This window comes from Felis catus, chromosome D2 (assembly GCF_018350175.1).
Source record: "Felis catus isolate Fca126 chromosome D2, F.catus_Fca126_mat1.0, whole genome shotgun sequence".
NCBI lineage: Eukaryota > Metazoa > Chordata > Mammalia > Carnivora > Felidae > Felis > Felis catus.
Genome location: NC_058378.1, coordinates 6946592 through 6972530, shown reverse-complemented (window position 1 = coordinate 6972530; position 25939 = coordinate 6946592). Strand labels below are relative to the sequence as shown.

The window sequence follows — 25939 nt, the reverse complement described above, 5'->3', positions numbered from 1 at the left end:
ATACGCTTGAGAATCCTAAGGTTTTACAACCAAGGAGTGTGTTGCTTATTACAGTTCTGATAAAAAAAAAAATTCTTCAGGGCTGGCGGACTGAAGACGATTATTTTTATTAAATCTTCTTTTTTGTGGGCGTCACAAAACAGTGGCCCCGGACGGACCACAACTCGCTTTAATTTCAGGGAGAGCCAACTCAAGGGTCTTGTCATGGCTCCACCCAGAACTTACTTGTATTGTGTGGCCTTTGCGATTTCTTTTTACATTTTTTAAAATTCTAACTCTTTCTCTGAAATATTTCTTGAAAATGCAATAAAGTGGGAATAGTCTTATACCTTGCTTTTCCCCATGTCTTTTACACAGTTCTTACAATTACTCTTGGAAACCAATTTACAAAGAGACATTTTTATTAAGAAAAATTGCAAACATAAAGAACATTAGGGAACAAAATTACAGTGAGCAAGCACTCTAGAAAAACCACTTATAACCGAGAACTGTTAACATCTTGCAAAGCTTAGTTTACCTTAACTTTTTTTTGGGGGGGGCGAAGGGGGTATTTTAAAGACTCCTTGACAGCAGTCTACACCAGATGCTCACTTGAACCGTGTTCTTTTTGTTTGTTTGTTTGTTCTCCCCCCCCCCCCCCCCCCGGAAGTCCAAAGCTTATGGGATACTGCATAAATAGCACTTGTGAGAAACCGGCCATCAGCTCTCAGGCATTCCTGGAGTTTGGAAACAGTGACCTCACAAGCAAGCAGGGCCTCGGCCCCGCCTCTTAGGTGCAAACTGACGAAAGTTCTCAGCGGGGCCGCTCTGACTCCCGGAGGGGTGAGCACTCGGAGCATGTCGAGCTCAATTTCAGTTGCTCCTCTAAAGCCGCCCGTGACGGCGGCACTTTCTCAGCCTCCCAGGGAGGTGCAGGGCGGCGTCGAGGGGGGAGACGGAGCCAGCAGAGCCGGGCGCAGGGTGGGGGGCACCGGGGTGCATGCCCGACCGCTCCCGGGCTGAGGGTCCGCTCTCCTTGCTTCATGTGTACGGGGCCGCCTCCGGCTGGGCTCAAGTGAGGCGGTGACATGCCCCGCAACCCCCGAGTGAGCGGGGCCGCACCCGGGGGCTCGGCTCGGGCGGCCCAGCACCCCGCGCTGCTGACGGATTCTCGGGTGGTGACGCCGCTGCCCACGGGCCCCGGGGACCCCGCGTGCCCGCGGCGGGGCTCGCCACCCGGGCTGTGCGCCCGCACGGACCGGGGCCCCGGCCCCAGCTTCCGCCTCGGGGAGGCAGAGCCCGTGCGCCCCTGCAGCCCGGCCGCGCGCCTTCGGCTCCGCGAGCCCACGGCCGAGCTGCGGGGCCGAGGCAGGGCCCGAGCCCAGGCCGGGAGGGCGTGGCGGGGAGGACGGCGCCCGCTCGCGCCCGCGGTCCGCCGGCCGGAACATGGCTGCCCCCAGCGCCGCGGACAGTCACGTGCCCAGGCGCTGCCGCCGCCGCGCGCCCCCTCCCGCGCTGGCCCAGGGGCCGACCCCGCGGCAGGCGCGGCCCCGGACGCCTGTCCGCCACGGGGGTGCCGCGAGGGCCGGCCGAGGACGGAGGGCCCCGCGCCGCAGGCCACCTCTTCCGGTCGCCCGCCTCTCACCCGGGCGCGGGGGTCGGGCTCCCGGAGCCGGAGAAACCTTCCTGGGGGCGACCTGCGCCAGGTCGGGCTACTGGGCATGCGCGCTGCTCCCGTCCGAGTGCGGCCGGTGTCCGGGTTTTCCCGGCCCCTCGGAGCGGCGGCAGGGGCGGGGCTCGGGGCGGGGCGGCCGGGGTCTCGGTCCCCGCCCGGGGCCTGCGCGCCGCGGGCTTACCTCGCCCCAACGGGCTTCGCGGGGTGCCCGCGGGCGGCCTTATTGTTCGGGGCGGTGGGGGAGGGAGTAGTGCGAGCCCGCACAGAGGTGTGACTAGGGGTCGGAACGTAGGAGCCGCCCTTTCTTGTGATCAACCAGGGGTTCGTCTCGGGGTCGGGGGGACAGAATCTCCGGGTGGCTCGCAAACTCGTGCCCCCGAGCCCACCTGCGGAACGGCCGAGTTTGCGTTCCTTGGTCTGACCAGCTCCGGCTCCGCCCCAGGCAGTGTGCCCAGCCCGACCGTAAAGCTCGGCTCCGTTCCGGTGTCACCGAGAGACACCCCCCCCTCCCCCTGGCGCAGGCCGGAGCCCTTCCCCCGATTCCTGGAAAGTAAAGTAAGGGGCCACGCCCGCTGCCCCTCGGGGCGCAGCCTGGCCCGGGTCCCGCACGCGCCCGCACGGAGCCCGCCGACCCCGCCCGCCCGGCCCGCTCCCCCCGCCCCCCGGCCGCCGCGAACACCCGGAGCCGCGGATCGCGGCGCGCGGAGAGCCGGGCCGGCGCGGGCCGCGGACTGGGCATGCTCGGCAGCCCGGAGGCTCGCGGTGGCAAGTCGGAAGCGTTCGCACCAGCGAGGCAGCGGCTCGGCGGCGGCGGCGGCGGCGGCGGCCACGGGCAGGACGGAGCGGGCAGGGCCGGCCGGGGAAGGCTGCGGTTCCCTCGCGCACGGCGAGCCGGCCGGAGAGCGCGATCCCGCTGCGGAGCCCCGACGCTGCCCTGCCCCGGATTTTGGTGCGCGGCGGGGGGCTCGGCGAGCGGAATTCCGGCGGCAGCTGCGACTCCGGTGCAAGTGAGCCGCGGGGCGGGTGTGGGGGTGGGAGCGGCGATCCCGGGGGGGGGGCCGATGGGGAGCGGCGTGCGGGCGGCTCCGGGGCGAGGGGGCGTGAGCTCAGCCCGCGCGGACCCGCGCGCGCACCTGGCTGGCACTCCCCCCCGCGCCGCGGCTCCCGGGGGTGGGCGCGGGTCTCGGCCGGGCGGGCTGCCTGCGGGGCTCCGGGACCCGGTGGGGGCGGCGAGGAAGGCGGGGGCGTCAGTGGGCGCCGTTCGGGGGTGCTGCGTGCGGGCTGGAAGGCTGCCTGTGTCGGGTTGGGGCGAGCCGAGGGTGGCGGGCCAGAAGGGCCGGGGGGCGAGGCGCCTCGTCCGGTGACCCGGCGGGGGTCCGGAGACCCACAGGGCCCGACCCCCAAATCACGGCCCCACCCCCACGGCCCCGGGCGGCGGCGTGACAGATGGCACCTCGGGGCCCCGATCGCAGCGTTGGTCAGGCGCCCAGGGTTTCGGGGTCCCCCTCCCCCGCCGCGGCTCCTCGGTGCCCCCCGACTGCATAACAGGTGGGATCCCCTCCCCTGCGGAGTGAGCTGCTGACCCCAGGCCGCAGAACCGCCTGCAGGTTCGGGGGCGGCCCCCGCCGGCTGAGGGGGAACTGGCCAAGGCCTGGAGGAGTCGTCAGCGCAGCCGGGACTGGACAGTCCCTCCAGGACGCGGCTGTCCCCGCGAGCGAGGGGTCCCTGCGACCCCGAGGCGACTGGTCAAGGGCAGGGCGGCGACGGCGTGTGGACCCAGGCGGGGGCTTGCGGCCGCCGGCCGGCTGGGCTGGGCGTCCTGGTGCAGCCAACGGATTCAGGCTGGCGCGTTCTGGTTAACGCCTGTTTCCCTCCCGGGAGCCGCGAGTGTAAGTCGTGGCCGGAGGGAGTGGAAGGGATCCGTGCAGGCGCTGCTCAGATGTTTCTTTTCACCTTCAAGCAGAGCCGACTTCGGCGGCGCACGCCTAGGAAACCTGGAGCGAAGGCTGCTTTGTGAAAGGGAAGTTTATTTTCCGTGCTGGGGGTCGGCCCGCTGTTTTAGCTCCCTTGACATTTCCCTTCCTGGACCTTTCCAGCTGTTTGGACAGGTTACTTTTCTCTCGGATGACGGGGTGTTTCTGGTTGGCTGCCTGGCCGTGGAGCGGTGCGCCTGTCGGGGTGTGCCGTGAGCCCCCCCCCCCCCCCCAACTCGTCCCGGTCCCGAGGGGAGGACTCGGTGGGCAGAAAGAGGGGAGAGGCGCGGGGGACGTCGCAGGTCGGTGGGAGTTGCCGGGGAGGCCGCCCCAACAACACCAGGGGGGCTGGCAGCCGCGTGGGCCTGTGCTGGAGGGTACGGGGCTGCGCGTCTCACTGGTTGGGTAGGATGTCCGCGGGAGAAGCCGGGCGGAGGATGGGTCCCTGTCTGGCCAGTGCTCCAAGGGAAGCCCGGGGATGTTTGGTGATTCAGCAGGTGGCAGCCTTCCAGCTCCGAAGCCCTGCCTTGGCCGAGCCAGCGAGCCAGCCGGCAGCGGCAGCAGCTCGTGCCCTCCCGTTGCAGGCTCCAGCTTTGAGGGAACCTCCCCCCACCCAGCAGCTCCGCTTGCCTTATCTTGCTTTGGGTCTGGAGGCCCTGATCTTTTGGTTTTCTTCACGGTGTCTCTTCTTCGAGGCCTTGGGACTCTGTGACCTGCTGGCTAGCAGGAGGCGGCAGCTGGCACCGTGCACAGTTTAAGTAGCTAGTTATTCTGCAGAAAATGATAGCAATATGTAAAGCAGGGAGTCAGTCTTTTCCTTCTATTTCTGCTTCAGGCTAGAAATTTACATTTTTAATGAAATGGTAAGATACATTTCTGTAGCTGTTCAGTGCTCCTAGTAAGCTATTGAAAATATCAGTAAGCATTTTTTTGAAAAAAGAAATTAACACAAGGGATGGATTAAGCTGACATTAAAGGGACACAGTTATTAACACAGTATCTTATTCCTTCGAAGATCCCAAGCGTCTTGCACAGTGTCTAACTTGTCGATGCCTGATAAATGCTTATTCAGCTGGAATTAAAAAAAACAACAGCCCATAACAGAGGCTTGTCGTTAAGTTTTGGCACTTAAAGAACTTTGTTTTCTTTCTATTTTGTTTAAATGTTTATTTGTTTTAGAGACAGAGAGAGAGAGAGAGAGAGAGAGACACACACACACACACACACACACACACACACACACACACACACGGACAGAACGCAAGTGGGGTAGGGGCAGAGAGAGAGGGAGACACAGAATCCCAAGCAGGCTCCAGGCTCCAAACTGTCAAGCACAGAGCCTGACGTGGGGCTCAAACCCACGGTGTGGTGGGGGAGGGTGGGGGTCACTGAGCCACCCAGGTGCCCCGAGAACTTTGTTTTCGTAAGTCGGAATTGCCTTTGTTGACCATAGTCACTCAATTTTACCTTGAAAACTCCACGCTTTCCTTTTTTTTTCCCTAGTCAAGTCCCTGAATTTTCAAATTGTGGCAGATCCTGTATTCTGCTGGAAAAATAGGCACAGGCTTTGCTCACACATCTCGTGAAGATCTAAAGGACCCCTACATACTGCTATCATATGTTTCTTATGGGGGCGCCTGGGTGGCTCAGTGGGTTGAGTGTCTGACTTCAGCTCAGGTCATGATCTCACGGTCCGTGAGTTCGAGCCCCGCGTCGGGCTCTGTGCTGACGGCTCAGAGCCTGGAGCCTGTTTCAGATTCTGTGTCTCCCTCTTTCTCTGCCCCTCCCCTGTTCATGCTCTGTCTCTCTCTGTCTCAAAAATAAAAATAAAACGTTAAAAAAAAAACAAAACAAAAAAACTGAAATGTATCCGCGGTGTATCCAATATGCTTTATGCATGAAACTTTATTTTACGCGAAGCATTTCAGGAAGACTCTCTAGAATTCCTAAACCTTTACTCACCATTGAAAAGTGCTGCTATGGAAAGGACAAAACCGTGCTGGGGGACTAAAGATTCTGGACTGTTCGCGCAGGGGTATGATCTCCCCGGGCTTTTGGGGGAGGCGGGCGTGTTGGGCCAGCTCAGGCTTAGGCTGCTTTTTTACTTCCCTCTGCTTCTTCCTCCAGTTGTCCATCCGGTTCTCCCCCTGAAGCCACACATTCCTGGCAGGGGCTTGCTTGCTTAAAGCCACTGCTGAGGATCTTTTGCATTTTCTCACATAAAGTCAGTCAGTGGTGATTTTTATTCTGATTGTTCCCTCCGCATTTCCACCGCTTTGTGTGGCCGAGCTGTTCTGTGGCCCTCGGACAGAGCTGCGTCCACTGTGCCCATGAGGGGGGCAGGACAGATCATGGATGGCTTTTTCTTTGCCTTTTCTTGATGGTAGCTATAACCAGTGTCTTTGGAAGAACTGTTCATGGCATGCCTGGTCCTGAAGGTTGTGGCCTTTCTGTGACAGGCTCTTGGTCAGCAGTATAAAGGGTCATTTATCCAGGATCGTGGCCGCAAAGTTTGTCACTTGCCAAGTTAGTCTGTCACCGTCTGGATGTGGGAGCTGGGAAGCCCAGGGAGGTGCGGGAAGGGACGGGGAAGAAAAGGGGAGAGGAGGGTTGTGGGCCCGGACCGAGGCTTGGGCTCTGGTTCCAGTGGAACAGAAGCGCGTGCTCATCAAGTGTGGCTGAGTCGCGGAGGCTTTTTACCTTCACAAAGAAGCCGCTCCCCGCTTCCCCCGCAGAGACACCCACACACGGAGGGAAGACACAGGTGTGGACACACACCCCCGTTGCCAAAAGCCGACCGCTCAGCCCTGTTGAGCAGCGAATATGCCAAAGAGGGGACTCCAGGGCCTGGTAGCCGGCTGGGTTCTGGGGGCCTACGCGGTAGAAAGATTCCCCCTCCCCCTCCGAGTGGAAACCCCTGGGGGGCTTCCCCTGAGGCCGCCATTGTATGGACCTCCTTCCCTGCTTTTCCACCTTCCGGCAAATTCGGCCTTTCTCAGTTGTTGGCACTGGATCCTCTCCTGGGTGAAGCTGCTTCCTCCTATTTTTCCCCTTCGTGTCTCCTCACCGTGCCTCCCCGCCACAGGAGCGTCCTCTCCCGGGTGTGTCCTTGTCGAAGATGTTATTTTGTGCGTGTGTCTTCAGCTGACAGGAGCGGGGCCGTGCGGTGTAGATTTCATCTGGTGTCTTTTTCATTCAACATGAGCCTTTTTATTAGGGCGATGTTCAGACATTTACAAAAGCCGGAAGAATTTCATTCGTCGCTTTGTCGGTGAGATCTGTGTTCGTGTTTGGCTTGGCTGGTGCTTTGCTGTCATTCGCATGCCCTGCCCGCAAGCATTCGCTCGTTTTTTTTACTGTTTGCCCTGGCGGGGGACACGCAGCCCACCCTCCTCCACTCGAGCAAAGCCGTGATGAACATCCTGTATGCTCTCTTTAAAAGATGCAGGTGACAGCGTCTGGAGGGTGGTGGCTCTCAAAGTCCACGCCCAGCAGCAGCAGCAGCAGCATCACTTGGCCGCTGCTAGAAATGCAGATTCTCAGGCCCCGACCTAGGCCGGAATCGGAAACCCCTGGGGGCAGACACCATCCACTGGGGCTTCGACCTGCAGGTCTGGAGACTGTGATACTAGGGAAAGTCTGAGACCCTCTGCCGCGAGGGCGGGTGCGTGCGGGAGGGGAACGACCGCGTGAAAGAGAAGGGCACACCCGTTTTTACTACGTGCTGCCCAGTTGTCCTCCAGGGGCTGAGCTGGTGACCCCCTCCCCCCATCCGCCACGTGGGTGCCAGACGGTTCCTGATCCCCCACTTCCTTGACAGGGTTCCTTCTAGCCTTCTTTCTAATCTCACCAGTATTGGGGGCCACGGCGTGGGATCTCGTCGTTTCACCGGGTATTTGTGTAATTTCTTCGTGAACTTGAGCGTCTTTTAATGTATCTGTTAGGCTATTAGTGTTTGTTTAACCAGCTGTGGTCGGTTTCTCTGGTGTTGATTTGCAGCCGCTTCTTGCCTGGTCTCGACTTGCTGCCTGCCTATCCACTTTGTCAGGGGTCACTTTCAGAAGTTTTTGCTTTGATGTAGCCCATTCCTTTTTGCCCTCTGGGGGTCCTTACCCCAGGGTCGCAGAGCTGTTCTGTATTTTCTTCTGTCAGCTTCCTACTTTTACGTGTCACAGTCAGGCCTTTCATTTGTTTGAGGTCTATCTTAACATATGGCATAAAAACGGAATCCAGTAGTATTTTTTGCCTTTCCCATTTTGTGGGCCAGTGTTTCCCACGTTATTAAATACTGTATTTTTTCCCTTAACATTTTCACGGGAGAACGTGGAGCCACCTGTGTCATACTTGGGGTTCCCGCATGCGCACACAAGCCTATTTTTAAAACTTGATTGAATGAGAATTTACACGTGGCAAACTACACCCAAAGTGCGCGATTCGATGAGTTTTGGCAGATGTGCATACTTGTGAGACTCCCGCAGTCCAGAGCATTTCCATCACTCCCAGCTTCCTGTGGGTCCCTTGCAGTCCAGTCCCCACCGTGTCCCCAGACGCAGGCAACCACTGATCTTCCTGCCACTGTGGCTTAGTGGTTGTATCTTCTAGACCTTCATATAAATGGAACCCTAGAGTGGTACTTTTTTGTGTATGGCCCCCTTCAACCCAGCATACTGATTTTTTAAAATCTTTTTTTAAGGTGCGGCAACATAAATATACCCTAAAATGTACCATTTTAAACCATTTAACCATTTTACCGTTAGGTGGCATTTCGCACATTCCCGGTGTTGTGCACCTGTCACTGCTGTCCACCTTCAGACCTTTTGGTCACCCCACGCTGAAACAATGTTCCCATCAAACTCAGCATAAGGGTTTTGAGATTCTTCACAGAGGTCTGTTTTGGGGGTGTTCTAGTCTATACCGGTCACGTGTCTGTTTCTTTGCCAGGGTTTTAGAGTTTTGCAGTGTCACACATGGCAGGGTGAGCCTCTCCTTGGCTCTTGTATCTTGGGCCTTGCTTATCTGTGGACCTCTGTTCTTCCATATATGCTCTGGAATGTTCCTCAAGTTCTTGACCAAGTCCTGGCAATGGGACTCGCCTCTCATGGCGAGAAGTGGCACATTTTGTATCTTAATACTGTACTTCTATCCATGAACATGGTTATCTCCTCTTTTATAAACGACTTCTTAATAGAATTTAAAATTTTCTGTCATGGTGATTTTTTTCCCCCAAAGGTAATCTGTTGCTTGGAGGGCGGTCCCTTAGTCTCAACCTTTCAGGGGGGCAGAGTCCGGGCTTTTGGGACGGATCTTGTTTCAGTCTCCGTTCTCCATTCAGCAGCCTTGAGTGACGTGAGTGGGTCAGTCACCTCAGTCTTCTTGAGGAAGCAAGAGTCCCTGGGGATCTCTCCTCTGACCTAGACCCCTGACAGCCTTCCCCTGGGGCTTCAGAGGCGTGCAAGGGAATAATGTGGGAGATGCAGGCTTGCAGATTTTGAAACAGAGTTGCTGTTCAGTGAATGTTGTGTGAGATGTGCCCTGAAGCTGGCTTTAAATAGGTACACTGAGTACTTTCGTCCTGCTTCTTAGGGACTGGTAACCAACAAGTGTCAGGAAAGCAAAGTGAATCAGCGACCAGTGAACGGGGCAGCACCACACTCCTGGTCTACACACGCAGAGCCCAGATTCCACCTGGTTTTGTGGGTTTTACAGAAACTGTGGTTACTTCCAGAGACTTTGGCCGTCCCGTGGGGGAGAAAGGATGAGAGAACTCTGGGTCACAGATGGTAGAGAATCAGGGGTGAGGCGGTGTGTGGGGAAGTTGGGGGAAGAGAGAAGGGCTTGTGCCGTGAGTTTTGACTTGACTCGGCTAGAATCGGATCAGAGGGGAGGGAAGGACGGGGACCCCAAGCGTGCTTCGCCAGCGTTTCTGTCCAGGGCTTGGAGGGCCTGGCATCGAGCTCCACGGCGGTGGGTTTTGTGCCTACGTTTACGTGCCTCGGAGTCGCTGCTTTGGGGAACGTGGTACCCAGTGGCCGGTGGACGCTTAGCTAACTAGCAGCTTTCTGTCCGCGAGCGGAGCTCCGGTGTGGGTGCAGATCGTGGCTTTACCGTATGTGGCCTGGTGTGATACCAGCAGACTCCTCACAGCGTCCTGATGGCGTAGATTATCACTTGTCGGGCGCCTGGTGCCCGGCCCAAGTTGATCACAAGGTAGATGTTAGCTTCTCTTAACGACTCCTTTTGTTACTGTCTGTTGCGTTCGTCCCGTATCTCCCCTGAGGTCTGTCTGCCCTCGTGCCCGGAGTTGGGTGGCTTCCGTCCAGAAGGACTGTCGGAGGCACGGTTTTGTAGCCTGGACTTCCTCTGTTGACTGCCAGGCTTGCGGTGGGCACGGCTTGTAGACACCTCTACACTGGAGCCCGGTGCTGCCTGTGTGGGTCCCACGTGACCTGCATCAGGGCTCTGGAACCGAGCGGATGGAAGTCAGGGGGCCGTTAGACCTTTTGGCAAAGGTGTGTTCATCCTGGGGACTCACATCTGTTGAGGCCTAACCGTGTGGCCAGGGACTATCGAAGCCCTTGACCTCGTGACCGTCGAAGCCCTTGACCCCATCTCCTAGGAGATGGACATTATTATCCCTTTTTAGAGAGGAGGGCAGTGGGGCACAAGTAATTTGCCCATCAGAGTGGGAGGAATGCCGTTTAAGGAGCTTCATGTCTGGGGCCGTTGCCAGCTGGTAAAAATGGCCAGAGTGGCCGTGGTGGGTAGCTATGATGATCACGTGAGAGTTGAGACACACAGGGTAGCCCAGCGGAACAGTCCCATGACCTCGGAGGTTTATCAGCCGACATAGAAGATTCCCAAATTTCGGTGTGTGTTAGAATCACCTGGAGGCTTCCTGGAAACAGCCCGGTACCTTCTGTGCCTGACGTGTTCCCGAGTGACGCTGATGCCGTTGGCCTGGGGACCGCTCTCGGACAACCCCTGCTGTCAGCGAGGGGCCGGCTGTCCTGCGCCCCCATTACAGGCAGGTGGGGAGATCGCAGATTCCGACATTTTAAATGCTTTCCACGTTATGCAGCAGAGACTGAATTCACATGGTCCTGTGTATCTAGGCCAGCAGAGGGGTGTCTGAGCCCGTGCAGAGTAGACGTTGGCTTTCTGTCCTAGTGCGTGTGTCTGACGTGGCCAAAATGGGTGATGACCCAGGGTGGAGAGAAAGCCCCGGGAGGGCAAGTCAAGACTCGGGAGAAGCGTGAAGCGCCGTGTCGCGTGTCCCATGTTCGGGAGATGCCCTGACGTGCTGTTACTGTGTTGTCTCCCCCCCCCCCCCTCCTTTGCTCCCTGCCGTGGGCACGCGAAGGCTTTGTGTCCATCATTTGTCCCTTGGGGAAAATTTAGGCACAGACAAATTAAAAGTGTATGAAGATACATATCCTGATGGTGGAGAGACAGAAGATAATCTTATTGGACCGGACTGATTGTGTATCTGCGTCCAGCTGTGTGAGGTCAGGGAGCCACCCTGTGTCCGTGCTCCGTGTGGCACCCACATGTCCACAAGGGGCGGGGGCTGCTGTTTTTACAGCAGAAGTTTTCTGTTCGCAAGCGAGGCTGCATTTCCTCTGTCGGAACAACGTTGCACATACAACCGTGGAATGAGAAATTGTTAGGTTTGAAAGATTTTATTAGGAAATTGGGGCTCTGATTGTAACTCGGAGAACACATAAGTAAATCGTATTTGGGAAGACGACTTTGCCCGAGCTAGTTGTCCGGGCTCTGCTGGGGGCCGGAACCTCCTTGAGCCTGGAGACCCACAGAGGAGCCAGCTGTGGTCTGGGGTCCCTGAGGGCTCAGTGCCGGGACAGACACGCAGACGGATCAGTGCCATCAGCAGGAGGTGCCCCCAGGAGGCGGTGGGGGGAGGGGCCCCTGCTCTGGGCTCCCTGTGCTCGGCACAGGGGGAGGAAGGTAACCCAAACTGTAGGGTAGTGCACACGGCACCAGACGTGGTGGGGTTGGGTTTTCTTTTTTTCTCTTGTTTCTGGGGCTTCTGTGTTCCGTGCGGACCTCCGGCAGCAGGGAGGGGTGGGGGAGGAAGGGTGCTGCGTGGTCAGCCGGCCAAGGGGAATCAGGAACCTAGTGGCACTTCGCAAGCACGTAGCAAGTCATAGTGGCACTTGACAGCTTGTCTTTAGAAAACGTGGGCGCATTTTATGGGGCACTTGGGGGGCTCAGTTGCTTGAATGTCTGACTCTTGGTTTCAGCTCAGGTCGTGATCTTACAGTTCGTTGGTTTGAGCCCCACATTGGACTCTGTGCTGGCAGCTTGGAGCCTGCCCTCTTCTCTCTCCCTCCCTCTCTCTCTCTGCCCCTCCCCCTTTAAATAAATAAACTTAAAAAAAAAAATAACAATGTGGCTGAGTTTTAGCTATCTGCTGGGATGTAAAACCTGGAGAAGATTAACGGTTTCTATCCAAGGCACATCAGCGTTTTAGAGTGTCTTTATTAGAAATGAGGGTTTATTTTATAAGCCCACAGTTTTTGGCAGACTTCTAAATTCCACTTTCAGTGTGTTTTCTTTGGTTTGCGTTTCTCATTTACGTCGCCCTCGCCTTCTCCCCTTTCCCCTCCCCACTTCCCCAGTCCCCTTGCAGGGGGACCTGCAGGCCAGACCCCGACCTGCCAGCCCGGGCTTCCTGGCCTGAACGGAGAGCTTGGGCTGGCCGAGCCTGGTCATCTGGTCCCAGGTTGCACGACCCCGGAAACACTGGCTCGAGAACCGCACCCCAGCCGACGTTTGTTATCCTGTTAAGAGAAGAGAACCTTACTTCAGTGCCGCCTTCCCCGGTCCCGTGTAGTTGTGTGTCCGAACCACTGTATGGACACAGCAATGAGTGCCAGACTCCGTGGCTGTGCCCCGTGCTGCCCTGGCCCCCAGTGTCTCTGAAAGGTACTGGTGTACTGTGCGCAGCCCCGAAGGGCAGGACCGCGGTCCTGAGTCCCAGAGGGGGCGGGCGGAGACTGTCCTGCCAGGCCAGGTGGCCGGAGTTCCCCAGAGCCGCAGGCTCAGTGAAGTCCCCGGGGGGGGGGGAGGAGTACCGTCCTGCGGGTAGGGTGGGGAGCAGAGCGTCCTGAGTCGTGGGGGTGGCAGCGGAGGCCAGAGAGGTGGCGGGGGAGGGGGGGGCGGGAGGGGGAGCTGACAGTTTGGGCGGCAGCCTGAATTGGGGTGGGGTGCGCTTGGGGCCCCGGAGAAGTGGAGCCGGCCCCTCCTGAGGGCCAGAGAGGGCATGGCAGGCCACTGTGCAGGAGGAGAAGCCTTGGGACCAAAAGGGCATCACGAGAAGCCCGCTGTGGGACAGTCTGTGGCCTCCAGCTGGAGCAGAGCCGCTGCCCTGGTCACCCGAGACACAGCCAGTGGGGATGGGGTGACTGGCCGCCTGGACACATCTGTGGGGCCATCGGATGTTCCTGAGCCACCGTGTGCTGGTGCCCGACCAAGGGGCCTTGCGGTGACGAGAATTGGGAAAGACAAGGACCCGGAGCCTGGATTCTGAGAGCGTTTGGGGAGTGACAGGGTGGTGGACTGGGGTGGAAGCCTGTCGGGGCACAGTCTCTCGTGTGAGATGGGAGTCGCGGCTCCTGCGTCATGGTGCGGTCAGGTGAGCACTCTGGGTGCGTGCCTGTGGCCGTCCGGTGTCCTGGGACAGGGCAGCAGAAGCTGACCCGGACGGTGCTCTCTGACAGAGGGGGTGTGCCTTCCTTCTGCCCACCGGGTGCTGTCACCCTGACACGGTCATCTGTGCCCAGCCTGGTGGCCATGGACCATTGATTTTTCACCACGTCGACCATTGTCCTTTGGCTTGTGTTTCTTCCGGATCTGATCCCAGAGCCTGACCGGTCCCCGCCGGCTGTTAGCTGAGCCTGCTTACCCTAAGATCCCAAGTGCACAGAATGTTGTGTGTTTGTCATCATCATTTTTTTTTTTAAGTTTATTTATTTTGAGAGAGACAGTAAGAGTGGGGGAGGGGCAGAGAGAGGGAGAGAGATTCCCAAGCAGGCTTCACACAGTCAGCTCAGAGACCCACCCCGGGCTTGAACTCATGAGCTGTGAGATCATGACCAGGCCCGAGGTCGGGAGTCGGGCGCTCAACCGACCGAGCCCCCAGGTGCCCCGTGGAGATCTTCACAGGTGGCCTCGGGGTGTGGCTGGAGCCCTCCCAATCCTGGATAGCAGCTTAGCATCCTGGACAAGGCTAAGGACGGGTGCGAACACACCGGTCTCTGCCCACGCGGAGCTTTCCAGGTAGTGCATTACGCGCAGTGATGGAGTCGGTGACCGTGGAGTGGGCTCTGTGCTCAGGCCCAGCCTGCCCAGCGCTTCTTCGCGGCCCTGCCAGCCGTACGCAGGCTGGGAATTTCACATTTGTTTCATGGCCGCTGTTTGTGTAGCGACACCTGAATCCCTTTGAAAGGCCTACAGAGTTACCAGCCGTTGTGCGGGCCGCGTTCCAAGTTTCCACGGGGCCCTGGACGTGGTTTGCTTTCCTCTCCACTGATTTTAGAAGCGGGGGCAGGGTGGTGGGGACTCACGGGGGCTTCTCGAGCCCCGTTTTGACCATTTGGTGAAGGCCCTGGGAGCGGCCCCAGGCTCTTCCTGGGGTCCATGCAAGGGTTTCGTGAAGCCGCCGAAATCGTACTTAGCATTTTGGGTGTGTGCATTTTTCTGGGGAGAGGGCTAAAGCTTTCATTAAATCCGCCAGGAAGATCTCTGAAAGGTCCACTGTTTGTTTTTTTTTTAATGTTTGTTTATTTTAGAGACTAACAGAGCACAAGCGGGAGAGGGGCAGAGAGAGCTGGAGACAGAATCTGAAGCAGGAGGCAGGCTCTGAGTCGTCAGCACAGAGCCCGATGTCAGGAAGCCGTGAACCATTAGATCATGACCTGAGCCAAGGCGATATTTAAACAACTGAGCCACCCAGGTGCCCCTGAAAGATCCACTTTTAAGAAAGTGGATAAAAAGGTACAGTTGTATGATTGAGCATCTTTATCACTGCCCTTCCTCTCGTTAGAGGGGCTGGTGAGAAGGGTCCAGCTAAGGTGGGGGCGGACACATGCTGGGAGCCTCTTTGTGGTCGTAGGGGATGTGTCGTTTCTATGTCTTAGGGGTGGGACCCGGGGCAGTTATTCCCCTGAGGAAATGAGAGAAGCAAAGTGACAGCTGGTGTCAGGGAGGACCGGCCACCTTAGAGGGAGAAGGGGGCTCATCCTCTGTGGAGCCACAGGAGAGCGGGAACAGAGCCTGGAACAGGCACTGGTGCGTCCGAGGAGCACCAAAAATGGGTCTGTGGATGTCAGAGGCATCTGTTTTAGGGGAGTCCTCTGAGAAGTCCTGGTCGTTCACCCGAGCTGGTGACAGTTGCCCTTCGAGATAAGGGCATGCAGGGTGGCTTCTAAGTGGGACGGCACGGATGCCTCCCTGCTGTTTGATCCGGCAGTCCTCCTTCCAGGAGTGTATTCTGAGAAATACTCGAGACCCCCGTTCGTCCCAGCTGCGGACCGTAGCGAAAAGTTGGAAGCCAAATAGCCGACGATGGCGGCGGGGGTTCGGCAGAACGGACGGTGTGCGCCTGCGCAGTGCAGCACGCGCCGCCCTTGGCTGCCATACCCAAAGGTATCGCGCCTCTTCTGGGGAAAACCCGCCGCGCGCAGGCGCCGCCTGGTGGCCGCTCGGGGCCGGTGACCCGGCACTGAGCCCGCGGACGCCGCCCCTGCCCTCAGCAGGCCTCTTGTCTGCCCGGCGGTAGGTTAGCTTTCCTACGTGCTCGTAGGGGGACGATGGACGGAACGGCCTCCTAGGAGGCCTCCGTGCGGTCGGTCGGTCCTCTGTCTACCCGTTGTTAGCTGCAGCCGGCGCCCGGGACCGCCGGCTTTCTGGAAGGTCGGAAGTCAGTCACGGAGGCGTCTTCCTGATGATGGCCCGCTGTTAGCCCGCCCCCCACCCAGGCTCCGCCGTGCTGTCTGTGGACCTCGCTCGCCAGCTCGCCTGGCGTCCCCTCTTGTTCACTGTCCCGTCTTGGGCCCCTGACGCACCATCGTCCGGTGTTTGCAGCCTCGTGGAGCTGCGCTCCGTTCTTAAAATTCCTCTGTTTTAAGCCCTTTGTGGGAGGCTGGCGGAGTCTGGGTGTCCTGCCTCCCCGTGGCATCTTTCCCGATAGGCAACAGCCACGGCCGCTGCTGTCACCCAGGGATGGCTGTTCCACGCGGACCTGCGGTAAGAACTAGTGTGCAGTTCCCGTGGCCGACCACACCGGGCTGCAGTGGTCAGTCCCTTCAGGTGAGGCTGCTCACCGTGGTCTTTGGGAGTGTGGCTGGCTGTCACGGGGCCCAGGCAAAGCGGAGGGGTGTCGGCCGGGTCTGGCAGCTGCTGGGAGGTACCTCGTTCTTTGCTGGCCTCGGTGAGCGAGGCCTCCGTGAGCGAGGCTGAGTGAGGCTCTCAGGTCCACAGGCGGGGAGGTGTGGACTCTGCTCTCGGGAGCACTCCAGGGAGGACGGCCGAATGGGGCGCTGGGCGCAGGGACCCCGGGGGTTTGGCTGGCCCGTTCTGGAAGAAGGTCATTAGGCGGGCAGGTGTGTGAGGGCATGGATGCAGGATGGGCCACGGCCACCAGGGCCACTGAATGCCCCCCCCCCCCCCCCCCAGAGTCTGGCTACTGCAGGCTTTTCTGCATTGGCCTTAAAAAAATGTTTTATTAGTGTGTATTTACTTTTGAGAGAGAGAGAGAGAGAGAGAGACAGTGAGAGCCAGCGCAGGAATGGGGGAGGGGCAGAGAGAGAGAGGGAGACACAGAATCCGAAGCAGCCTCCAGAACTGAGCTGTCAGCACAGAGCCCAATGCGGGGCTCGAACCCACGAACCGTGACATCATGACCTGAGCCGAAGTCAGCTGCTTAACCGACTGAGCCCCCCAGGGGCCCCCATTTGCCTTTTAACCCAGGTTTGGTTTTCCTTTACAAAACCTTTTTCCTTCCTTCTCCTTCTCCTCCTCCTCCTCCTCCCACCCCCCCCCTCCCCCACTGACCTTTCGTCATTTAGAAAATACGTAAACAACATCATTATTCATAATCTGTCACCCGTCGATAGCCACTGTTGTCATTTGGGCATCCATCCCTTCCGTCAGCTTTATAGAAATACTGGGTGTGCGCCGAACGAACCTTTTGGCCGAGTGCCAGCAGACGGGGTGTTAAAAGGACCTGTTTTGCCAAGATGAAATCTCAAGTGTTCTGGAATTGGCTTCTGGCACTCAAGTAGAGATCTGAAATTTTATGGAAATCGTTCCAGTGTTAAGATTGTAACAGCACCGTGGCACAGGAAAGTTAATTTCTTCGCACGTGGCGTGTGTTCAGGGTTGTGAACGTTCGTGGTGCAGGGTAGGTAACGACTCAACGGGGCGGAGGGGCCGCGGGGCTGTATTTGTGTTTCAGTCATTCTTACTGTTTGGGCCTGTCGTCGGCGTCACACACGAGGAGGGGAAGCTCGTGTCCGGCTTGCTAAACTTTTGTCACGTCGCGGCCTCCTCTTCCACCCCTGGACCTGACGCTTTCCGTGGTGACCATGTCACGGTTTGTTGGGGCGGCCCCTCCCCCCAGCTCTCTGCGGTGCTTGACAAAGAGTGGATCTGGACGGTCTCAGGGCACAGGTGACATCGCCGCCTTCGTGCAGACTTTTTCCTGGAACCGTACGCGGCTGCTGCCTTCACACGGCCAGTGGGGAGAAAACCGCGTCCTTAAGCCTTGGCTCCGGAAGCGTGGTGTGGAGAGCTGTAATTGGCTTTCAGGATACCCAAGCTGTTTTGCAAATCTCCCGTCTGCATCTCGACTTCCACTGCCCGCCCGCCGGTGTCAGCGTCTTCCCTGGAGACGAATGACAGAAGAGTCTGTGCACAGGTGGCATGTGAGACACACCTGCTCGCTCAAGACACCTCGCTTTCGAGCTGCGGATGCCATGAAGTCAGTGAGCTTGGCCTTTGATATCGTCAGTAAGCATGCTGCGTCGACTCCGCTCCCTGCAGAACACCGTGTCAGGATTTTACTCATGCAGCCTCTGGCATCAGGTCATAACCAGCCATCCCGTCCTGCCTTTGAGCATCTCGGTACATCTCTGGAACGTGCTAGGTACATAAGTACTTACGTCAGTCGTAAGTACGCATCACGTAGTCTCGGTTTGGGTGGGAGAGATTTTTTATTCTAAGACTCCCTGGGAACAGGCGCCTGGGTGGCTCAGTCGGTTGGTTAAACATCATCCTTTCGATTTTGGCTCAGGTCATGATCTTATGGCTCATGGGTTCAAGCCCCACATAGGGCTCTGCACAGAGAGTGCAGAGCCTGCTGGGAATTCTCCCTCCCTCTTTCTCTGCCCCTCCCCCTTGCTCACCCTCCCTCTCTCTCTGTCTCTCAAAATAGATGAGCGTAGAAAAAAAGATTCACTGGGAATGCTCACCAGCATTTGGAAGGAATCTTCCGATATTACCAGTAAATACTGGAATGGTGTGCCTGGTTCACCTTCCTGATGTTGCCATGCGGAGTGGTGAGCTCAGTGGTCATACACCAGCTCGGGAATCCCGGGAACACCACACTGGAAGATGCATTCTGCCCTTTGGCCTTCCAGACAGAAACCAAAGATCGGGTTTTGGCCAAGTGTGGAAACTGAAGACAGCTTTGGTGGATCCTTAAATATACAGAGCAATATATATTTTATCTGTATAGGCTTTAAGCATAACGTTTCTAAGATGTGACTGAGAACGTTCCAAATCTATAATTGCTTTGAAAGAGTACAAACATCTTTTATTTATCTTGTTTTAATTATTGTAAAATGTACATGACATAACATTTACCACCTTAGCCATTTTTAAGTGCACAGTTCAGCGGCATGAAGTATGTTCACTTTTGTACGCAGCCGTTGGTCTCGCCACTGTCCGCCCCCAGGACATCTTTGTCTCGGCGACTTGAGACGCTGCATGCAGCAAACACTGGCTCTCCATTCCTCCCCCCTCCCCGGCCCCCGGCCACCACTCTTGACTTTCTCCGTCTGCGATTTTGGCCACGCTCGGGACCTCGTACACGTGGAACCTGTGGTTCCCTTTCACTTGGCGTGATGGTTTTAAGGGTCAGCTGTGTTGTTGTAGACGTCAGCATTCCTTTCCTTGGGAAGGCTGACGCGTACTCCGTATGTGCACATACCAAACTCATTCATCTTGTCGCGGCCCCTTGGGTTGCGTCTGTGTTTTGGCTGTTGTGAATAATGCTGCCATCAGTGTGTTTGAGGTCAACGTCTTTAAATAGGATTTTTTTTTTTTTTTAAATAAGGAAAAACGTAAGGCTTCTCGTCATCAGTTTTACCGTCGAGCTGCCACATGACGTTTGGGCAAGGAAATGCCTCCTCCTGGACCCACGCCACCAAGTCCTTTCAACAGTGTTTAGCTGACGCGTTCGTATTTGCCTGAGGTCAAGAGAGCAGTTTCACAGAAGGTTGGGGGGGGGGGTCCCCGACTTACAATGTTTTGACTTTTGGGTGATGTGAAGGGGATGGAGAAACCGTACTTGGAATTCTGGGTTTGGATCTGTTCCCCGGGGCTGGCGAGATTCGGCACGATCCTCTCCCGCGATGGGGCCGCAGCCTCCAGGCAGCCCGCCGTCATGAGGGTCCACGACCGACACGCTGACGACCATCCCACACCCACACGGCCGTCCCGGTTCTCACCCTGGCACAGCTCTCCGTCGGTCACACGAGGCCATCGGCACAGTGTTATCAGACGGGCTCTGTGTTACGTGGGTCTGTGCACCTGCCGGCTAATGGAAGTGTGCTGAGCACGGCTGGGCTGAGCGACAAGGTTAGAGGCTTAACGGTGTTTTAACTTCGGTCAGGCTTATTGGGGCGTAACCCCCGTCAGTTGAGGAAGAAGAGTCCATGAGAGCGGTCTTGCCGGTGAACCTGGCGGCAGCCGTTAGCGAGGCCTGTCTGCGTTCTTGGGAAAGAGCCTGCTGTCTTCCTGTCTTCCGCGGCCATCGGTCCCTCCCGTGGGCGCTCAGGAGGGAGACCTGGCCGTGGCCCTGGGCCCCCAGCTCAGCCTGTCGGCCGTGGCCAGCACAGTCCTCGGCAGCCCTTTCTGGACTGCAGGTAATGATTTATTTCTTCAGGCACTCTGCTCGGCCGTGAGCCTGTCTCTGGCAGCCCAGGGGTTTCTGTGTGGGCCCAGCTGTCCGGGAAGGGGCTGGGCTGTCACCGTGTGCTCCCGGCACACGCTGGGGACTTACATGCGTATGCCTTCCCGAACCCGTGTGGTTGGGAAGGCCGGATAGAGAACACGGAGCAGCGGCCGGTCCCCCTGCCCCGTTCGGGGGTCCCCTGGCCGGGGCGCACCATCATCCTGTGGCGACCCGTCGGGCACTGGTTTTGTTTTTGTAGAGACCCGGGAGATTGAGGTTAGCTTCCTGTTTGTGGTGAGAGAAGTGATGTGTGTACCTGTCTAGGCTTGATAAGAATCAAATATGACTAACCGTGGAATAAACAGCGTCACTCAGGTCTGTTTGCCCGCCTTTTCTGAGGGCGCGGATGTGTCTGAAGAGGGCGGCCCATCCTGGAGTTCACGGACTGCACCGTGGACTTCGTGTTTCTAGTGAAAGTCTGTTTTCCTGCCAGGGGATCTCTTTGTTGTTGGGTCATTTTTGAGCATCTGCCTCGGTCTTTTTTCCTGATGGACGTGTGTGTGGGTTGCAGACTTGTGGGGTGGGTTTAAGAGGAGGCCTTGATTTAAATAGGCGACGTGGAACAGATTACCTGTGTGTTTGATACTCAGTCACACAGTTTACGGATGTAGTCAGTCACTTTGGCAATCAGTCAAGTACTCTGCTCCAAAGAATGACCGTAACGCCGTCTGAGTTAAGTTTTTGGTTCAACGAGCCAGGTACCGTCAGCGATACGTCTGTGGGAGAAACGATAATTGGGGTCCTTTTGTACCGTTAGCACCTTGAGCTCAGCCGACTCCTGCAGCGCCTCAGATACCTGCGCACACGGCTGCCGCTTTACAGGCGACGGCCGGACGCGGGCGGGGTCTCTGCGCCTCGGCATCCACGGCAAGCCCTGGTTGTGGTGGCGAGAACGTGGCCGAGGTGCGGGGCTCCTGCCCGCGTGTCCCCTGATGGACCGCTGACACCCGGTGTGATGGGTGTCTCTGCCCCTGCTGGGGAAAAGCGGCCCCCGCCCTCGGGGAGGTGAAGATCAGAAGAGGAACCGCAGGTCAGAAGTTTCCAGACTGTTTATGTGCACGGGGTGTGCACTCCCGCTCTCTGCCCAGCCGCTTTCATCCGCACCTTCCCTGAACTCTCCACTGAGATGGCTGCCTGACCTCCTGCTCCTCCTCCTGCTCCTCCTCCTGCTCCTCCTCCTCCTCTTCCTCCTCCTCCTCTTCCTCCTCCTCTTCCTCCTCCTCCTCCTCTTCCTCTTCTTCCCCCTCCTCTTCCTCCTCCTCCTCCTCTTCCTCTTCTTCCCCCTCCTCTTCCTCCTCCTCCTCCTCTTCCTCCTCCTCCTCCTCTTCCTCCTCCTCCTCCTCTTCCTCCTCCTCCTCCTCTTCCTCCTCTTCCCCCTCCTCCTCTTCCTCCTCTTCCTCCTTCTCCTCCTCCTCCTCCTCTTCCTCTTCTTCCTCCTCCTCCTCTTCCTCCTCCTCCTCCTCTTCCTCTTCTTCCTCCTCCTCTTCCTCCTCCTCCTCCTCTTCCTCCTCTTCCCCCTCCTCCTCTTCCTCCTCTTCCCCCTCCTCCTCTTCCTCCTCTTCCCCCTCCTCTTCCCCCTCCTCCTCTTCCTCCTCCTCTTCCTCCTCCTCCTCTTCCTCCTCCTCGTCTTCCTCCTCCTCCTCTTCCTCCTCCTCCTCCTCCTCCTCCTCTTCCTCCTCCTCCTCCTCTTCCTCCTCCTCTTCCTCCTCCTCTTCCTCCTCCTCTTCCTCCTCCTCCTCCTCTTCCTCCTCCTCTTCCTCCTCCTCTTCCTCTTCTTCCTCCTCCTCCTCTTCCTCCTCCTCTTCCTCCTCCTCCTCCTCCTCCTCCTCTTCCTCCTCCTCCTCCTCCTCCTCGTCCTCTTCCTCCCCTGCTTCCTCCCCTTCTTCCTCCCCCTCCTCCTCCATGGAACCACCTTCCTTTCACTGCCTTTTCCCTCCTTGGGTCTTCCAGCTTCTCTTCTCTTCCCGAGGGTTCCTTCTTGGCCTCCTTCCTTGGCACCTGTGCCCAACTCATACGTGTAAATGTCCCCCGAGGCTCTCCCCTCCGCCCTGGTGATGTGCACGTTCACGCAAAGGGAGCCGGCCCCTCTCTTTGAGGTGCAGTCTTGTGGGGAAGTGGGGTCTGGCTGGGAGGGGGCTCTGATTAATTGCTTGGTTTTCATTCAAAAAGTTCCTTACCGTCTGGGCGGCATGGTCGGAGGGGTGTAGCCCCTAAAAGTTAGAAACTTAGACTGTGTGGGGTCAGTGGTGGACGAGGTACACAGCATCTTCCATTGGAGACGTAGAACTCTAGGGTCAGAAATACCAGTGTCGGTGAAATGCGACCTGTCCCGTTTGATCCGTGCTCCATTTCCAGGATGGTTACGGTGACTCCTGCTGGGATGAACGCCAGCATGTATTTCAAGTCTTATGCTGTTCTTGGTGTTTGGAAATTCAGTAAATACTAAAACCTCAGCCTGCTCACACACACCCCAGCCTGTCCCGTTCGTCTGTCTCCGTGTAGAACACAAGTTTTGCACACAGGTTTGCTGTCAGTTACATCTTTGAGGTCCCTTCAAACGATTCGGCTGTTCCATTTAAAATTTTGTGCAGTATTTCTGTCTACAGAGGATGGCACAATTTTCTTTACCACTCAGTTTTCTTTGTTGCCTTGAGTTAACCTTTGGAGGTGCTGTTTCTGACACTGTAGATCTTAACCGTGTGATTTCTTGGACTTTTTTGTTTCTTAATTTACGGAACTGCCTGGCGGCGATTTTGTCGGCTTCGCTCATTTGCGTAGCGCGGAAGTTCCTGGGTGGTGTGTGAGGGAACACGAGGTGTGCTGGGTGGTACGTGTCACAGCCACGGGAATAAAACCAAGGCTTGTGATCGTTGGCGAGGTGGGTGAGGGTGTCTGCATTTCTGCACTGCCGGCCACCAACGAGGGGATGTTGGTCAAGGTACTCGCGTTGTGTGACTGTTGATTTCCTCACCTATAAGATGGGGACAGTAATGCCTGTTGTACCGATTTGTAAACCATTCGTGCGCAAATGCCCAGCATGCGCTCGCCGTAAAGTGAATGGGAGTGTTTGTTCCCAGGGCTTCCTTTGGAAGTGGTTGTGGGGGCACCTGTGTGGCTCCCTCATGGAGCATCTGACTCGTGATTTCAGCTCAGGTCATGATCTCATGGTTGTGGGTTCGAGCCCCATGTTGGGCTCTCTGTTGATGGTGTGGAGCTTGCTTGGGATTCTCTTTCTCTCTCTCTCAAAAAGCAAAAACAAAACCAAAAACACGTGGTTGTGGGGCACCTGGCTGGCTTCATCGGTGGAGTATGTGACTCTTGATCTTGGGGTCATGAATTTGAGGCCCATGCTGGGGGTAGAGTTTACTTAAAAAAAAAATTTCTTCCTTTATTAAAAAAAAAGAAAGCGGTTATGTCTTTGTGTTATTTTCTTCTATTGTTTAGCATTACAGAGGGTACGGTGGTAGAAGGAGGGAAGTCTTGACTCACTTGAAAACCTCATTCTGTTTTTTGATTGCATTCATATCGTCTAAATCTGTGTGCTGCCATCTTTTGTTCTGGTCGCTCTTTCAGTGCTGGAGCACGATGCTAAAAACAAAATAGATCACAGTAAGATTTTCTCTGTCTCGAGCCCGTGAGAACCAATGAGAGTGACCAGCCAGGTCTTTGCTCCCGGAGTGGTGGCTTTACGTTTCTTTCTTTCTCATTTTTGAATGTTTTTGTTATGAAATATTTTAGACATTTAGAGAAACGTAGAGAACAAGGTAACAAACATACATACCCAGCCCTCAGTTTTATCAAGTATTTTGTGTATTTTATGTGCTTTGGTTTGTGTGTGTGTGTGTGTGTGTGTGTGTGTGTGTATGAATTTTTTTTTCAAGCAGATGTCCCATCTCCATGGGAGCATATGTTCCGGGGCTGCGCTGTCCTCTCTGGTGCCCAGGACACTTTCTGGGGAGTGGCAGGCTCCATGTAAACACTGTGTGTCCTTCTCCAGTGGCCTCCCCTCCCCACTTCTCCCTGAGGTGACATCATCACAGATAGCCAGCCATGGAGGACGGGAAGGAATCCTGGCTGGGTTCAGCCAGTGACGCAAATGTGAGCTAAACGCGGGCTGCCGTCAGGGGACTTTGAATGCCCTGACACAGGGTGCGGCAGACGAATTCAAAAGGGTCCCCTGTGGAAATCAGGACCCTCTCACTGCATGTGCAGAGCCATAGACGTGGTCTTCGGGATGAACTAGACAAAGTGGGGATGGGGCCGGGACAGGCAAGCCAGAGCTCAGCCGTGGGGACGGTGTCCCTGGGATTAGAAGTAGGTAGTTCAGTGGGGCACCTGGGTGGCTCAGTCGGTTGAGCATCCGACTTCGGCTCAGGTCATGATCTCACAGTTTGTGAGTTCGAGCCCCTCGTTGGGCTCTGTGCTGACAGCTCAGAGCCTGGAGCCTGCTTCTGATTCTGTGTCTCCCTCTCTCTCTGTCCCTCCCCTGCTCATGCTCTGTCTCTGTCTCAGAAATAAATAAATATAAAAAAAATTAAAAAAAAAAGAAGTAGGTAGTTCAAGGCCATCAGGAGGGAGCAGCAAGAGAAGAGCCAGACCACTGAGCCCTAAGTGTATAGATGAGCAGTAGTAGGCCCTGAGTGTAGCACTAGAACATCCTAGAAGAAAAGCTGACATTGCAGAAGCAGGCCATCCTGGGTTCAAGTCTAGTTCCTCTCTTTCTGGCTGTGTGGCCTGGAGTAAGCCACCTGCCCTCTCTGATGTGAGGTCCGTTCTTGCTTTGGCTACCGAGAACTTAAGAGCGTGGAATTGTGTTTTCACTGGGACATTGCACTGTTTTCAGAGCTTCTCTTGCCCACGCGGGTCAGACGTGTGTGCAGCGGGCTCACCTGGCCCAGCACACATGCCCTCCCTCCGGCGTCTTGTGAAAAGACCGTCCTCTCTTGAGTCATCAGGGCAGATCCCGGGACCACCTCAGTTCCTTTTCCAGTACCCCCCGTGCCCTGCCAGTCACCAAAGAAAGGTCATGTGGTCTCTGTCTTACCTCTCACACGCGCACCCTGTCCTGCCTGGATTGGCTGTAGCTGTCCGCTTCTGCCCTCCCTCCGCTCCCTGCGTCCACTCTCCCTCCCGACGGCTGCCCAGTCCCCTTCCCACGGTGGCCTGCCCAAGCGTGCTCCTGTGCCCCCAGGACAAGTCCTGCGTGCCGCGTGTGTACCCCGAGTGTCTGTGCTTTGTCCTTGTCCCCGTCAGCCACCCTGTCCCTGTCCTGCTGGCTCTTCGCTGCCGGGCTCTGTGCCCACGCGAGTGCCTTCCGCTGCCCTCGTCTGTTTCGCCTTCCTCTGGGGTCTCCCGCGTGCGCCCCGTCGGCCGCCCGGGCCTTGCTCCTTCCCCCGGGCTCACTGAGCGGGCTGCCCGTGGGCACAGCCAGGGCTGTGAACCGACCCTCGTCCTTCCTAGCGCCTCGCGTGGCGTCTGACCCCGGGCGGCCCTCGGGAAGCATGAGGAGAACGTCAGCGGGTAAGAGAGGGCGTCTCGATCCTTCCGAGACCACCTGTGTGCCCGTGCCCGGTCCAGCCTGCTCGGGGGCCCGGCTGTGCTGGAGGAGGAGCATTTTGTCGACGTGGAAGAGGCAGCTGGGATGGGAACGAAGGGGAACCTCGAGCCGAGCAGGGGAGGCGGTGGCAGCGGGAGAGACGGACTGAGGGCCCGGTCCCTGCCCTCGTGGCTCCTCTTCCGTAGCCGGCACAACCGGCTTGTGTCCTACGACTGTGTCCACATGTCCTGCTCTGTGAGGAGAACTGGCAGAAGGAGTGACATCGGAGAAGGCTTCCCTGTAGGAACTGGGCAGGAACCCCACTCACTGCCCCAGTCTCCCTTCCGTCCTGGTCAAGCGCCCAGCCTGGCAGGTGTCCCTGGGGCCCTGATGCACCTTCCGGGGCCCACCCTGCACGCGGAGGCAAGCCGTAGTTCAGTGGCCACGTCGGGAGTCTCTCTGGCCCCAGGCTCTCTCTCTGCCTCGCGAGCGAACAGGGGGACAGGGGTACGGTCTTA

At 57.2% G+C, this 25939-nt stretch overlaps 1 protein-coding gene across 8 annotated transcripts in view; it reads left to right on the top strand.

Moving 5' to 3' along the window:
* The first annotated feature begins 803 nt into the window (after window positions 1-803).
* SGMS1 (sphingomyelin synthase 1) overlaps window positions 804-25939 on the top strand; it is a 289510-nt gene continuing 264374 nt past the window's right edge. For 7 of the 8 annotated variants that reach the window (XM_019814218.2, XM_045039864.1, XM_045039865.1 and 4 more), the window contains exon 1: window positions 2396-2661. The gene's annotated coding sequence lies outside the window, so the exon portion shown is untranslated. Of the gene's footprint in view, window positions 823-2395; window positions 2662-25939 lie in introns of those variants that run through there. The other variant, XM_045039869.1, reaches the window with a different exon arrangement.